General features: G+C 52.7%; 1 long non-coding RNA gene across 1 annotated transcript in view; it reads right to left on the reverse strand.

Moving 5' to 3' along the window:
• Positions 1 to 12,665, reverse strand: part of LOC309675225 — a 34,018-nt gene extending 21,353 nt beyond the window's left edge. Inside the window, exon 1 of the long non-coding RNA XR_014269475.1 lies at positions 12,497 to 12,665. This is a non-coding gene — a long non-coding RNA (uncharacterized lncRNA). The remainder of the gene's footprint in view (positions 1 to 12,496) is intronic.
• Between the last annotated feature and the right edge of the window lie 654 nt (positions 12,666 to 13,319).

Raw genomic sequence — 13,319 nt, forward strand, 5'->3', positions numbered from 1 at the left:
TGGAACAGAAAGGTCTCAGAGGAGCAGCTAGCCCAAGAACCAGAAGAAAAAAAAAAAAAAAGAAAAAAACCAAGAGGCTCAGCTCTTTTTAAAAAGAAGAGGAAAATGTCCTATTGTTCCATAATTAATAGAAAGCAGAAGAGGTTTTATGGACTCATTGAGAAACAGAGGGTGATCATTAGGAAGAACGTCTCAGTATTTCATGATCGCAAGGTGAGCTGCTTGCATAATACTGACAAAGAACATAAATGCTGATAGCACAAGGCGGTTATGAAACTTCGGTTTTAAACGCTGAATAACAATAACACAGTAATTAAGTCTCATAAGTTTGAGGTTGGTTTTCTTTTTCCTTAACTGCAAAGTAGATGCTGCAGCCTTCAACAGAGGCATGACTCTGGCGAGGTACACACGTGACAGATACCCCCTGCTCCCACCACCTCGCTGCACCAGGGCTCCATCCCACCCCACAGCCTCACCACCAGTCACACCACTTCTTCAGACCTGCCCCAGGGGAGGCTTCAAGATCACACCCAGGGGGAGGCTGTGAACCTGCAAGGAGCAGGAGAACAAGGGAATAAACCCAAATAACTGCACTTTGCGAGTCAACCGCTAAACCCTGAACAAGCTCATCAGCCTTCCTCCCTGATGGTTTTTGACGTGAGCACGTGCTCTCGTGAATTGCTCCAGTGCGACCAGGACACTCCCCTACAAGACACATAATATAGAGCAGCAAAATGTCATGAAAATCAAGGGCAAATGAACACAGAAGACGGTCCCTCCCCCTACCACCACTTCTATTTTTAGGCAACCAGATTAGCTTGGAGCAGTTTTACTCGTTTCTGATAATGAGCAGGGCTCTTGCATCTTCTCTCGAGGACGTTTCCTCTGTGCAGAAACTTTGCTCTACACCAGCAGCACGGAAGAGGTCACGTCACGACAACCGGCGAAAGCAAAAAAGCAAAACCACAACTTATTGTGAAAGAGTCTTGAGAAAAAGCAACTCCAGCTTTGAACTCATGCCCCATCTCCCTTGTCAACACTGCTGCTTTTTTGGGGTGGTATGGTCCGTCCACCTACAGGGCGTCCCTGCCTGTCAATCACATGATAAAGCCTTTGCCTGTTCCAAAGTGTAATGCTTTTACTCCACCCACTTCTCAGAGGACATGAGCTGGTACATCCTGGAAGTGCAGGTCTCCACGTAAAGGACGTTTGGCCTTCCCAGGCCTGAACATGTGTAAGACATGCTGGAGAGGCAGCCCAGCCATCCTTCAGCCTGTAGTGCTCTACCTCAACTCCACTCATGGCAAAGAAACACGATGGTCCTCTTGGGACACCCCCAGGTCTAAGGGCCAGTCCAGATACCACCCCAGGAGGAGCTGGCACCCGGGCTCCAGCTGCTCAGTGAACACCGTCAGCACTGGTTTGCTCTACCAAAGAGCAAAACCCCTCTTTGCTGTGGGTCCCCTCTGGTGCCGAAGCTGACAAGGATGACAATAAAGGCATGATGAGAGCTCCCAAGAGCTGCCACAGCAGCAGGACCACTACGCTAACGGTGGGAACTTGCTAAAGAAGAGGATGATAATTATCAAAGGAGCAAGACAAAAAGAAGATGTGTAGAACATTTGGGTCCCACCGCGCTGGCAGTTTCTTTTCAGGAAGAGATCTTCCTCCATCCCTCAGAGATATCTGTTCCTAAGGTACTATACATCAATTTTCTGCAACGCAACCACTGGTACATTCATGTCCTTTGGTTACTTCAGATTGCCTTGGCAGCAGGGTGCTAAGCTTTCCTCCCACCCCTTCTCACCTCCTCACATCTCAACTTTCCTCCACAGAGCTTCATCACCATCCTCTTATCTCCCCACAGACCACGCTGGTGCTGCGTAAGGTAAGCAGGATCTCCTCTGATAGCCTGGTCCAGATTGCAAACAGGCAAGGTCCAGAGGGCAAGATACACCTTGAAGCAGATGGCAGCAGTGCAGGATGGTGGAGGTGGAAAGCTTCTCGCCCGGAAAATGAAAATGGCAGAAGCAGCCCAGGGATCTCCAGCTGTTGTGGGGCATCCCCCCGAGAAGAAAGAAAGCAAGGTCTCACATATTTAGCACGATTTTTTCTTCTGAATTTTCAAGTAAAGTACTTGGGGTCTTCTATTTGACCTTTGGATCATGATCTTTTAGGAAGGCCTTTTTTTTTTCTTATGCTTCTCTACAATTATGAGATCTAGGAAAAAAATACTCTCCTCTCAAGTTAACTTCTGGTGTCAGGACTCCACAGGATTTCATGATCACAGACAAAGTCATCAGGCTTTTGACAAGTTAGAAACCCTTTCCCTCCACCAAACCTTCCTCTTGCCCCTCTGCTACATGAAGGGGCAGAGAAGAGCATGCCTGGGGCACCGACCAGCCCAGGTCAGCCCAGGAGCTAATCCACCTATCGCTTTTTGATGAGCTCCTGCTCCCGGTCACGTGCACCTTAGCACCAGGCTCTCGCTTTCTTCTGTAGATTGCAAAACCTCATTTACTGGGGAAAAACACCGCTTCAATATGAGGAAGCATTTAAGACAGCTAGTAGATGATTAACAAGCGACTGCTTAAGTCAATTGCTACAGGAGCACCACAGGTTCCGTATGGCCATAAAAATCTTCCCATCGTGCACCCGTTTGGCAGACGTCGGAGGCGAGGAGTTCACCGAGAGATTGCTCCTGGCAAAGCCCTCGCTGCAGGAGACAACATGGCCACAGACAGTTCTTCACCTCCCTCTCCTCCAGGCCCCTCAGTGCAGGTCTCCAGCCCAGGGCTCTCCACCAGTGGCACCAGCGGGACCTTCCCATGGAGGATCTTGTTCCTACATCCCCGCTCTCCCACCAGCCGGGCTGCCCCCAAGATGTCCCTCCCCGTGCTAAGCCCTTGCCTTTGCAAAGGTGGCCACAGCTTTCCATGCTCGCCACATAACGTAGCGCCTACCCACCTCCCTCCCACCAGCGGGCATATGCCCTCCAGCCAGCTGAGCTGTCAGGTGGGAAGGAGAGCTATCAGGGTCCCTACACTCGGGCAACACCACGTCAATGCAGAAGGCTGGGGAGGACAGGTACAAAGTGTGTTACGTGGCTCTTTTAAACCGAGGCCAAAGAAGAAACAGCATTTCTGCTCAGGGCCCTTTGCCTTTTCATGCTAGAGTTCCCCAGAGCCAAGTAGAGGTGCATCAGCGCTCTTAAGCATCAGCTATTTTTAGGCAACAATATCCCGAACACCCTTCTTCATCCTGGCTTTTATCTCACACAATGAAGAAGTTACGGGGATTTGCCACTTTCTCCTTAACAGGCCATCATTAACAAGTGACTCATATTATATTGCAGCATGAGTCATCTTGGCAGAGGTCACCATCCTAAGCGACAACTAGTCTTCAATTATTTCCTTCAAGTTGAATTAAAGGTATATTGTTATGCTAATTTTACATCTGCTCCATCCTATCTTTCCATCCACCGTCTCCAGAGCAACCTGGGGTTTCACTTCACGGCCCAAACTGCCTGTGGAAGAGCTTTTCCACCGCTGTGTAGTTACAGGTTGTCACAAAACCTGGGCACAGCGACGGGAAGTCTCCTGGATGGATTTTCAGCTAGGGCATCTAATATGTAAAGCAGCTCTCCATCCCTGCCTCCCACCGCGGCTCCACAGAGACAACAAGCTGCTGTCCCCACCACCTTCCTGCTCCGTTCATCCTTTATCATGATGATTTTCCGAGGATCTGGGGCTTGCCCAGTGCTCAAACACAACCACCTTCAGGCTGCCAAACCACCACCTCATTGCCGCCAAGGGCAGGGGCAAAGCCCACCAAACAAAATCACTTTGACCTACACCCGGCGACACACGAACGTTGAAGAAACTCTTACAAGTCATCAGCAGGGCAGGTAGAAAAAGAGTCGTTTTCAGCCATTTCCCAGCCAAGCAGCCCCACACCTCAACGTGACTCCAGCCTCTCCCCTCCATTCCTGCTCCCTTCACTCTCCCCACACACAACGTACCCACCACAGCTCCCCAGCCAGTGAACCAGGAGAAGACAGCATCCCTTCCAGGGCAGGGCACGGTCACTGCAGGGCGCCTGGCTCGGGGAACGTGGTTTCGCCCACTAGAAAACGCCGTCGCTACCAGCCCGGTGACCAGTGGAGCACTCCGTGTTTGCACCTACGGCAGTCAAACACAGTCACAGGGGCTGGGAGGTTCCCTTTGGAGAGCATTTGTAAGATGCTCTCACTACTGGAACTCCATTTAGCTGTTACAGCCTCTTCAGCCGTACGAACGCACCGATGCCCACAGAAGAGCAACGGGAAGAGCAGAGTCATCCCGCTCTGTACTGAAGCTAATCAATACGTAAAGGCTGAAGATTTATTGCGGTGAAGACAGCCTGTCTGCATAGCCAGAAAACGCATTTAAAGCTCTTTTAATTTCGTTGCCTTAGCCTCTGGTTTTGCTCCAAGAACACAGCTTTCTTGCACACCCGTCTTTCTTTCCTCCCGAAACGGTGGGATCTGCAAACACACGAGAGAAGCCCCCCATGAACGCCTACCGTGAGCATTCAGCGGGAGGTTGACACAAACCCCACAAGTTTAAGGGCAGTGCCCCTTCCTTTCCAGCCAAGTTTCACGTGCGAGAACAGGTCTACGGCTAACTCAGCATCTCCATGGGAGTGAGCGGCTTGGAAAAACGCGGCCCGTGTTTTGAAGAAGGTCTGTGTGCCAGGTAGGGGGACGCGGGCTGCGCCGTTCATACGCGCGCTAGCCCACCGCGCTGTCCTACTGCACCCGAGAGGCAACAGCTGGATCCACATTTATTTTTTTTATATATGTATTTTAATAGATATGTGGTATATATATTATTTTTCACATATTATTTTAAATTTTTTATATATATAAAAGAACTCTGTAAGTGCCTTCGCAGAGCACACGGCGTACCTGACTTGCTGCGTTTTGGGGGTGATCACCTGCAGAGCCGAGATACCCCCCCGGGGTACGGCGACTGGTGAGCCACAGCTGGGGAGATCCCACAAACAGCACCATCAAAGCTCCTTCTCTGGTTTCATCCCGCCCGGGCTTCGGGGAGCAGAAGCATGGTAGGCGATAACCGGCACCGGCTGCGGAGGCACCGCCAGCTACCAGGTAAATGCAGTTGTTTCGGTCACCGCATCAGCTGTATGGCCCACAGCGCAAAACATCCAAAAAAGATGGCAGGGAGGAGATCTGCACCTTCGCTTTTGCCCGTTTATCTCTCAAAATCATAGCAAGCTGTTATGCTTGTGTACGAAAGAGAAAGGAAAAGGCAAATATATTCCGATTTACAGGGATATGTCTATTGTTGCCCGGACATCAAACAGCACCCAATTAGTCCTGCAAGGATCTGACCCACAAATTATGAAAATAAATGCCTCCGAAGCTTTGATCTCTTGTATTTCTGCAGCGTGCTACAGCGGTTATTAGACACATTTTATTAGATTCAAGCTGTGCGATCTCTTCCTCGGCAAAGGCTCTGCCGCCTCCAACGCATCCTAAAGTCTCCCCCCAGCAGATTAAGGGCACGGTCCCAAACAGTCACTTCTGTCAAGCCCTAAACACATGACTCAGCTGGCAGCAGGCTTCTTCCTGCCGAGTTTCAAAATTAGGAGCAAAGAAAATTTTTTAAAAGTGTTGGGGGGGGGGAAGTGTCAGCCACCTGAATCGAATTTTTGACTCTCTGTTAGTTTATAAAGGGATATACACCCTAGGCAGCATCCCCTGGCTTCTAAAAAGTGTTGCTTTCAGAACAATTTATTCCGCTCCGCGCTCTGAAACGCCGTTGCGGGAGGAAGCGAGGAGAGGAAAAAAAAAAAAAAAAAAAAAAAGCACCAAAAAAACCCCCACTGTAACAAAAGGTTTGGTGCACGCTGCAGCTGGAAACCACACGTGCACTCACGTGAGCAGAAACACACATCCATCCACCCACCGCAGCGACAGCGCTTCAGCCCCAGAGGATGCTAAAAATCAGCTCGCTAAGGCTTCGCTCAGAAGAGCGGCTGTTTCCAGCCCCGAAGGGTACGTAGGAAGGACGGCACCACGCGAACCGCTCAGGTCTCGCTTACTGGCAAGAGGGCGGCGTTTGCGCGAAGCCATTAATACCTAATAGGGTTTCTGTGGCGGAGGAGAGAGCGGGTTATCTGCGGCAGAGCAAAGCGTGTGCCTTCTGCTGCCCTCGGGGAAGCCGGCAGCCGGGCACGGGGCAGCACGGGCTGTTTGCTCACCTGGCGTGGGAGGAGGACACGTCGGCTCTCAGCGACGCAAGACGCAGCGGGAAGCTCCAGTGCTGCCCGGCTGGTTGCCACCATCCATCATCTACTACCAACACACGGCCTCACGCTTGGGGCAAGCGCTGCAGACAATTGACGTGGAAAAGCAACATTCTCGAGCAGAAGGGGAGGAAGGTTTTCCGATTTGCCGTTACAAAATAAAATCAGGCGTGCGGAGAGATATAACCGAGTTCTGACTAAACTTCTTATCGGTGTTTTCCAACCTCGATGGCTTCTCCTCGCCCTTCACTAAGGAGCCGTTGCAGGAGCCCCCCCAGGGCTGGGCCCTACGTGCTGAGCATCCTCATCCCTCTGCGGGAAGGGGATGCTCAGCCCCTCGCAGGGCTCATCTTGAAACCACCGTGGGAGGGGAATGCAGAGAGAGGGGGGGTCTCCAGTTCCCAAGGACTGTGTTTGTTAGACGATCCTCCTTCAGAAATCATAAGCGATTTACACGCAGAATGTCAAACCTCACTTATATAAATTGTTTTCCTGAGCCCAGAGCAGACAGCCCCTCAGTTTCAATGTGCAGCCACAGTTCAAAGTGACAAAAACCAGGATTCTCCCCGTTAATATTTGAGGCATGAAGAAATGAGACGGGGATCAATACTCCGCCTTTGGTGTGCGGGTCAGATGCAGAGAACTCGCGCTGCTGCCTGGGATTACCTTTGCAAAGCGACCGGGGGCGCGTTAGAAGGGGTCAGGAGAGGGTCCGCAGAGAGCAGCTCGGAGCCTGAGCCCGGGAGGCGACGGCAGCTTTGGTGCGACCTGGCCCCCAAGCGAGTGACGGCTTCCAACGACACCTCCTCCTCAGCCGGGCGATCCGGTTCTGGAGATCTACATACAGATCGCACGGAAACAGTTTCCCCCCCCCCTTACCCTATGCAAACCGTACCACTACATTTACTAGAGCCTGGCAGATAAAAACTACCTTCGCGTAGCAAGGATAAAAGCCGCCTCTAACTAATTCTTGCATGGATTAAAAATCAGACGCTATGTTAAATACGCGCACCACTCAAATACTCTTTTGTTGCTTCAAACCTCGATTCAACAAAATGCTTGTGGCTCAAACGTCATCCCGCTCAAGCACATGTTTTTGCCATAAGCTCACTCCAAATTGCTATTTTTTTTTTATGGCTGACCAGCACAGGAAGACTAGTGAGAACGGAGAGATTCTCCATGCCTTTCAAAAACACCGTACACTTTGGTGTTGTGGAAGATGTCCAGAGATGAGGAAGGGTAACCACAGCACCAGTGCTGAAGGAGTCATGGAGAGCCGCAGAAGAGCAGCATCTAGGCTGCGCAACTCCAAAAGGTGAAAAAAAAAAACCAACCCAACAATCAACCCCATTAGACAGAAGACAGCTTGGTTTCTGTTGTAACTTCACGAGCACACACGCAAGAATATGCATCCATTTGTAGAAGATAAGTGCACCGCTATCAGCACTGCTGGCTCAAGGAATGGAAGCGAGATGCAGAAAAAAAAAGCTTAGAGTTAGACACTGTCATCCCTTTGGGATGATTCAGAGACCAGTTTTGGGCTGCTAAGGTTTTATGGTTTAAAAAAAAAAAAAAAAAAAAAAAAAGGCTCAAAAATATACAAGGTTTGTGGACACAGTCATGGTCTACAGCTTACACATGCACTGACTGAATCACACTGGAAGAGGACAGATGAAGCCCCCGATGGAAGACCCTCAAGAGCGTCCATCCTCAGGAACTGCAGCTATATATATATTTGTGGAAGATACGCCCCAGATTTTGCATGGTAACATACCATGTTAAAAAAAAAAAAAAAGTCCAAATAAATAAGCTTTTCATGTCTTTTTTTAATCTCCATAAGTCATCTCTAGTCAAAGTTGTTCCTATTCAGGAAGAAGGTGACCTTTGCAAAAGCTGCCCAAATTTTGCCGAGCTACAGAGTTTTTTTAACAGGTGCTGGAAGAAAAAACCCCTAACATCACGCTGCCAGGATAATGCTCCTGAGTGGTGGCTTGCAGTGCTTATCCCCCATTAGAACTCCTCCTAAATCTTTAATGATGTTGAAATATGCCATAAACTGATGAAGTTCTGGAAACAGGACGATGCCAGCATCTTTCTTTGGGTTTTGTGTTGGGTTTTTTTTTTTTGGTTGTTTGTTTTTTTCTTTTTTTTAATATGAGAGCTTTTATCTCCATTGCCAACGATCAACTAATGCAAACAAATGGCCACTGAAACTTCACTTCTATACAAAGCAAAGCTAAAGGAAGAGTAGTGACATTTTTGGGTTTCATCCAATTCTTCCCAGCAACAGCTAATACCCACCGGCTCCTTAGTTCTGCGCTGTCTCCTCTCCCAGCCCGAGCACTAAAGGCCAGGCGTTTCCAAAACAACTAACGATTTTAGGGTCCAGTTTCCAGCGAGTGCACGGTCAGCACTTTGCGAAAGTAAATAACAAAAGCTTGGGGTTTGTTAATGAGCTCGAAACAAAAGCAACATCCAGGTACAGGAAGAAAACAATTACTCCTTCCCCCCCCAAAAAAGGCTCTTTTTAAATCCCCAGGCTTGCAGGAAACCCTCGGCCGAGCCGTACCACCCAGGGGAGCCTCGCAAGCCCCCAGCTGGGACCCCAGCCCCTCGCTAAGCGGACAAGGTACAGCTGAGAGAAGGATGGGGTTTGCTTGCCCCAAGCCCGTCCCAACCCCAGGGGGGGGATTATCAGCTCCCCCAGAAAGGTTTTTCCTCCCGGAGAGCTCTTACCACCTCCCACACAACCTCGCAAAGCGCCCCAAGTGCATCCAGCCGTGGCAGCCACTGCACTGCCGGCGCATCAGCCAGAGACCCGTCCCTGCGGACGGATGCGGCGGAGGAAAAGCTATTGACCTGAATATTTTAGAAGGATCAAGGCCACTGCCTTCAGCAAGAGATGACAGGCTCTTGCATTCGCTGAGGCAAAAAAAAAAAAAAAAAAAAAAAGGGGTGAAAAAAGCCCCCCAAATCCAGCCCCATCGCTCTGTTTGCTCTCCGATTGGGATCAGCTGCGCGTGTGCCCCCCCGGAGAGCGTGACCCACTGCATCCCTCCTCACGCTCATCCGCGCTTGATGGCAAAAATCTGCTTCTCAAACACAGCTGTCAACAGCCTGTGCAGATCCCCACGTTAATCATTATTCTGCTAATGGCACTGCCAGGTCATTCGGCTATTAAATATGCTGAGTGGACTAGCAAAAATATCTCCTTGCCCGTACAAAAGAACATTATAACGTAGTTTATCTTATCCCCCTGTCAGTGTAATATGCAGCACTACCTGTTCAATGGCCTCATCATTTTAAATTACCGTTTTCTGCAACATTAACAATACTCATCACCAGCATCGCCACCGGAAGATCTCTATTTGAAGAATCCTCCTGATGTCGAAGGCTTCGCCCTGCCCTTCCTTAACGGGCTCAGCCCTCTGCACCGACAGGGGGACGCTCGGGTACCATGGCGATGAGCGCCGGCGCGCAGCGATGGAGAGAAACGTGCGGCGAAGGAGGCAGGAGCCGGCCCGAAGCGTGCCTGCTCCGCGCACCGGGCCGTGCATTTTAATCAGAATTCAGCGCTTTGTTCCTAGCCCCGCCGGCAGCGCGTCGAGGCGATGCGCCGCTGCGCCGCAGCTCGCCTGCGCGGCCACGACGAACCCGCGCGTGGCAAAACCAGGAGCGCCTGCCACCTCCCTCCCAGGTTACCTTTCAGCCCAGCTCCACAAATCCTGCCCCGTAACACGACGACATGAATGACGGGTTCTGCTCGTGCCGTGCCTCTGACGGCGCGCTCCGGTCCTGCAAACCCACCGCCCTCCCGTGGGACAGGAGGAGGGAAGCCAAAGGATGGGATGAGGCGAACCGTCACGCAAAGGTCCACCTTTTTTTGTTTGTTTTTTTTGTTTGTTTGTTTGGTTTGGGTTTTTTTTTTGGTTTTTTTTTTTTCCACAAGCATTCGTTGGTTCATGAAATCCAACCTTCCGGAACATCTCAGGGACTCAAACTTGGAGATGAGCAGCCCAAGCTTCTCCTTTCCCCGCTGCTGGGAATGAATCATCCCCTCCACCAAGATTTGGAGGCAGTACCCGCTCCCAGCGCTTCGCGCGGCCATCCCTCACCCCTTCAAACACGCGGAGCACAAGAGCGACGTCTCCTCCGCCCGGGCTCATCTACAAAGCTGCAGCAGCGTGACGCTTCTCTTCTAATAAATGAAATTTTGCAAGGCTCGGGGAATTACTCCTCCCCGCCACGTTTTTGTGCTCAGGCAGCAAATTTACTATTGATTTCTGATTCAGACCCCGTGGAATGATTCACGCTTCTTGCCCCGTCTGCTGAATTTATGACCTTTAACAATTATTCTAAGTGCTAAAAGAGCTTAGTTTAGAAGAAGATCTATTCCTTGGCAAATTAAGCTCCTATTCTTGTCTCACTTACAAACCAACACATCTCTCACCGTTTACAGGAAAGTGCCATCACAGCCTTCTCCCCTTGAGAGGGGGCAGAGGGCCAAAGCGGCAGGACTCCCCGGGGACCTGTGGGGGGGGACACGGCTGGGCAGGGGGACACAGCTTTGCGCTCCCACCCCGCCATGAGTCGGGGTTTCAGGTCCCCTTCTCTCCGGTTACCCCAAAACGCCAGCACCGCTCTGCTCACAGACCAAGCGCTGCTGTGGGTCTCTGGGGGAGGGAGAGGGAAAATATACATTTCCTCCTAAAGCAAAAACAAAACCCTGACTGTATGTGCCGCACGTTGCTATTAAAAAGCCACAAACACACACACACACACATACACAAAAAGAAAAAAAAAAAGCCTAAGCCTGTGTGGATACAGTTTTAAAAAGAAATGGTGCCCTAGTGTAAATAAACTTCCTAATGCGGATGTTAAAAAAAAAAAAAAAATCTGATTTTCAGAGGTGGGAGAGAAGGAGAGAGCCCCCTTCCCCTCCCAAAGGCTACTGCTTCCCTGGATTAACTCCACCAGCTTCAGCAACCTCTCTCCCACGGCACCTTCCAGCTAACAGGGAAAACGAGAGCTCCGGGTCTGTTTTTAAGCTGGATGGTCCCCCCGCTCCGGTCTCCCCTACGCCCTGTATTGCTGAGCAATCATTTACACTACTAATCAACCAGAAACTCACCAGGAAGAAAGTGGGGCGAGCGAATAAAGATAGACTTTTTTTTTTTTTTTCTTTGCACTGAAGCAAATAATATTTCTAAAAATACGCTCGTGCAAGTCTTCAGCGGATTCGGCTTAATTTTATTTATTCCTCCACGCCAGCAGGTTGAGAGAAGCAGCCTCGCTGCTGCCTCCCCAATTAACGCCGCTTCTCTAAATGACTCCCCACGCTCGATACCAACCAGCTCTTCTTCTGCCCAAAAGGATGAAGAAAGGACGGGGGGGGGAAGGCAGAAAGTTACAGAAAAAAAAAAAAAATTAAAAATAAATAAATAGGCCGGGGGGGGGACAGACATCAGGCCACAGCCCAGGCAGAGGCTGACACGTTTGGCAAGCCCGACATTTCAAGGGTATTTTCAAGGGGGGGGGGGATGAGGAGGATGAGGAGGAGCCCGTGCGAAGGGGAGATGGATAGAATTGGGGAGGGGGGGTGTCCCCCCGCACCCCGGAGATACCCCGCTCCCCCATCCCCGTCCGTCTGTCCGTCCCGCACCGCCGCCAAACGGGGCGAAGGGGACACACACACACACGAACGACTCCGGGCTGTCCCCTACCCCAAGGGGGTGCAGGGGACCGACACCCCCCCCCCAGCCCCCCGGTGTCCCCCTCCCCCGGGCAGCCGCAGGCACCGTGGGGCACCCGCACCCCCGCCTGCGCCGATAGCGCCGTGCGCGCAGGCACAGATGTGTCTGCGTATATATATATATACATACACACACACACATATATATATATAGCGCTATATACATACACACATGCGTACACACGGCTACCGGCATGCAGGCGCACACGTTTATCTCTCGGTATTTCCATACGTGCAGCCGCACATAGGCGTACAGCCCCCCCCACCCCCCCCGGGTGTGGATGGAGGGATGGATGGATGGATGGAGGGATGCATGGAGGGAGGGATGGATGGAGGGATGGGGGGGAGCCGCTCCCGCATCCCCCCTTCTCCCGCATCGCCCCTTCCCCTTCCCCCGCCCCCGCCGCGCCCCGACCCGCCGCCGCTCCTCACCCGCAGCGCCGAGAGGTCGATCTCGTCCAGGCTCCGCGCCGGCGAGTCGCTCGCCATGTTTCCGCCGCCGCCACCACCGAGCGGGCAGTGGGGGCGGCCGCCGCGGCGCTGGCGTTATTTAACGCCTTCTCCTCATGCGGGGAGCCGGGAAGGAGAAGCCACCGCCGCCACCAACCGCCACCCACCGCCACCACCCCCCGCCGCCGCCCCTGCCCTTCCGCCCGGCAGCTAGCGCGGCTGGGGCCGGCCGCGGGCTGCGCCGGGATGGCGGCGGCGGCGGCGCATCGCCTCGCCTCGCCTCGCCGCCTCCCCGGCCCAGCGCGCCGCCGGAGCTGTCTGTCAGGGCGCGGGGAGGAGGAGGAGGAGGAGGAGGAGAAGGAGGAGGAGGAGGAGGAGGAGGAGGGGGCGGCGGCGGCGGCAGCGGCGGCAGCGCGGGGCGGGGGCGGGACCCGCCGGTAGGGGCGGGCAGGGGGCGGGCAGAGCCCCGCCCGCTCCGCCGCGACACCGGGGATGGGGACACACACACCGGTCTGTGGCACCGCCCCGTCACCTCCCGGGGATGGGGGGACACACGCCGGTCTGTGCCACCGCCCCGTCACCTCCCGGGGATGGGGGGACACACACACCGGTCTGTGTCACTGCCCTGTCACCTCCCGGGGTGGGCTCTGCCACTGCGGTGCCGGTGCCTGGCGGGGTGAGGGGGTTTGGGGTGTGGGGAAGAGCCAGGTCCCTCCGGAGGGATGCACTGGTTGGGACTGGGGAGCGTGGAGGGGGGGATAATGGCTGCGAAGAATCCGCCTGTCCTGCAGGCTTCCAGCCCTGG

This window comes from Vanellus vanellus (genome assembly GCF_965231255.1).
Source record: "Vanellus vanellus genome assembly, chromosome: 8".
NCBI classification, from domain to species: domain Eukaryota; kingdom Metazoa; phylum Chordata; class Aves; order Charadriiformes; family Charadriidae; genus Vanellus; species Vanellus vanellus.